Consider the following 3,650-nt stretch of genomic DNA (forward strand, 5'->3'; position numbering starts at 1 on the left):
CGTCTCTCTCTCTCTCTCTCTCTCTCTCTCTCTCTCTCTCTCTCTCTCTCTGTGCGCGCGCGCGCGCGTGTGTGTGTGTGTGTGTGTGTGCACATTTATGCGTGCACGCAGGTGCGCAAAGAAATATAGTTTTCTCCTTCATTCGGCTAATAGTCACCCACACAATTCATTGCGATGATCTTAAACAAATTTTTCATTTACAAAATTATAAAATTAAAGATAATAACAAAAAGAAACATTAGCATTGCTAATGTTAAAGCTGCTAATCGAATCGATAGTACGTTACCGTGACTCCTGCAAGAGAAGAAAACAGATCCAACTTATTGCGTTGCGAAAAGTTTTCGTAATGAATTAAGTTAGTAGACACTTCTCGGCTCATGTAGAAACGATATCCTATAGAAGACTAATGATATTGACGACAAATACGTTTACAAGAACGATAATGAGGATGATAACGAGGCAATTACAAATATCTCTCGCAGGTAGGATATGGATCATCTCGCGTCAGATTGAATCGGAAAGATCGAACTTTTACGAGAAAGTTTTTAAGCTTTTTTACGCTCCTTGTGTCCCGAAGTTTTCTACCCCGTCGAAGCAAACTGTTGCTTAGATCGTTATCGCGTACTACCATGAGATAGGGGGGGGGTGGGAAGAAGAGACAAACGTTCGTCCCATTGACGTGAAGGAATTAGAAATAATCCCTTTAGGGTCTATTCTGAGAAGGGAAAAGCTCATGCTTTTTCTTCCTACGCTTTCGACTTTTCAATTGACATGCCAGTGACTTCCTTTGTCCTCCTCGGCTACACAGAGCGAGAGTGTGGGCGTGTCTGCGCATGCATTCATATATTCATCCATTCATTTATTTACCGTGCGCATTCCATACGGCATTGTTGAAAACGTTATTAATCCCAACGAGTTCGCGCTTTATCGCGACTCGAGTTTTCTTCGCTTTCTAGCAGATAGGGGAGCGGGAGGGAGAGGAGGACAGGGAAAAGAGGAAAAAAAACGGTTCGTGTAGAAGGCGTCGTAAATAAAGTACGGACCGGCCAATAAAAAGATCGCCTTTTTGAAGGAAGTTGAGCGGACAGGTGGAGCCCCGAGGACGTCTGTGCACGGGGTATAACCGTCATAAAGTCGAGAGAAAAAGTATTTTACGACGCTGGCCCGATAACTTGGCCACTTCCCCTAAGACTACAGCCTTTTATGAGGTCACTCCTACATCGCCTCTGTTAGTCTGTTCGTTGGTTTGTCCATGTACGCCCACCGCATGGATAATTCCAGCGATGCGGCTTCGTTGAAATTATGAGGCAATCGCAATTGTCATATTTTTCAAAGCTTTAGATAGCTTTCGCAGCATTTTTTTATAATTAACTTACTATAACTTCTATTGAACGGTGCAGGGCGCAGTCCGATCTTGAAAATTTGCGAAATATTCTCTTATTATTACAATTTATATTTCACGAATAGAAAAATGATTTTGCTAAAGATTTAACTAGATATACATTAAAAAATCATTTTATTAGATTATCAAAATAATTATATGTAGAATGTTCAAATTGATTGTTAAAAATCTTCTTTGTATAATTGCTCGTGTATAATTATGCTTGTATTATCAAGAATTATTTTGATAAAAGGATCTAGTTAAATTTTTAGATATATCAACAAAATGACTCTTTTCCTGTTCGAATAACTTGCTTAATTTCTTTATGCTTCGTGTTAACTATTAGTGAGATAAATTATATGATTAATGTATATTTTTACCTTAGACAAACAATACTTATAAAAAATATTTCGATTGTTTTGAGTATCAAGGTTAACCAACGAAACTGATTTTATGTCTCTCTGGACTTTCTATATCTTTGCTCGTACTTGACCCGATGAGACTACCGCATACGATTGGCTGACTGCGGTCGTTTTCAGATTTACGGCAAAGGAAAATTGCGATCTCTCGTCGGAGAATTACCAAAGTATAAGTTTGTATAAGTACGAATCCTTTCACGTACATCGTAAGGATAGGTTGTTCATTCATGAATAAACGTACCAAATACATGCGATAACGATGTTTAAGAAAGTCAACTATCCCGTTAAATTAATAACATCAAATTGTAGTTTCTATTAGAGTTCTTTTATATTTTCATCTTTATAGGTCACCATTGCTCCTGTACTAATAAGTTATTAATTTAACTAACTAAAACAATAGAATTAAACAATTTCATTCATGAAATTTATTAAATTTCATTCAAATTTAGTTTATTTACTAAATGCGTACGTTAATATGAAACGTTGTTTACTCGAAACTAAATTTAATCACCAAAATGGATTAATTTACATTTTAATACATAGAAATTAAAAATGTTATTCAATTCAAGGAATTGCTTCTTTATTATGACACTGCATCTTCGATATTCCCTTATGTTCACTTTTGTGAACCAGATTTTAATGATGCGATCATCATGTGAATCGGATTAAATCGCCAATTTAAAACGGCAATTATGTAAAGACGATGGCGTGTCTAACAATCGCTGTTCGCCTCGATATTATAATTATTGGACTTCACGCGTTTGGCCCAGTTGTAAAGTATTAATCCGGGCTGGCAGCGCGACGATCAGTTAATAACATGGAAGGCTTAAGCGAGGAGATAAAAATACAAGTAAAAGCGAGGAAAAATATATGGTCTAAAGATCAATCTCATGCGACATTTCACTATTTAAACATCCGTTTCGATTGCGGAAATATTAATCAAATGTTAATTATTTAAAATCTCTCTCTCTCTTTCTCTCTCTTTCTCTCTATCTATGTACAAATAGGTGCAGATCAATTTCTTGTAATTTACAACTGAATGACAAGAAATAATCGATGATTTCGATTACTTAGGATTACTCAGATTACGTATAAGGGGATACACGTTCGACATGGTAGATTATTGTTATTTACATGTAGATCGTCGATACTCATATTAACTCAAGTGGCAAGACAATGAGCAAATAATACGCAAATAAAAGTTAAACGGAGAGAAATTGCATTTGAAAATGCATTCGCATTAAGAAAGCAAACCCGCCCAGTATGCTCTTTTGATCAGGGTCTCTGTTCTTGAAAAGAAATGTATACGAAAGTAGAGAGTTCTAGAGAAATATTACAGTATACGTTACGTATACTATAGGATTTTCCCGGTTTTTCGTATAGGTTTCTTTTCAAGAATAAGGGTCCAAGTTGTACGCAGGTAGGCAAACAAGCAGACAGGCGAAAAGGACCATTCTCGACGAAGAAGTGCCGTGTAACTTACGTCTTTCAGGTATCGCGGCAAAGTCGGCAACGTTTCGTATCGTCGGTAGTGGCATACTGGTGTGACAGCGTGGTGCAAAGAACGGAGTCCAGCATGAGGAGGAGACGACAAACGACAGAAAGACAGGGAGAGAGAAAGAGAGAGCGAGAGAGAGAGAGAGAGAGAATGCGTGTATAAATGTGCGTGTATGAGAGAAAGAGAGATATACAGAGAGTGGTATAGGTACAGATAGAGCACACACTCAAATAGACGAAGGCCGACCAGAGAGAGAGAGAGAGAGAGAGAGAGAGAGAGAGAGAGAGAGAGAGAGAGAGAGAGAGAGAGAGAGAGAGAGAGAGAGAGAGAGAGAGAGAGAGAGAGAGAGAGA

This window comes from Atta cephalotes (genome assembly GCF_000143395.1).
Source record: "Atta cephalotes unplaced genomic scaffold scaffold00020, whole genome shotgun sequence".
Taxonomy (NCBI): Eukaryota; Metazoa; Arthropoda; class Insecta; order Hymenoptera; family Formicidae; genus Atta; species Atta cephalotes.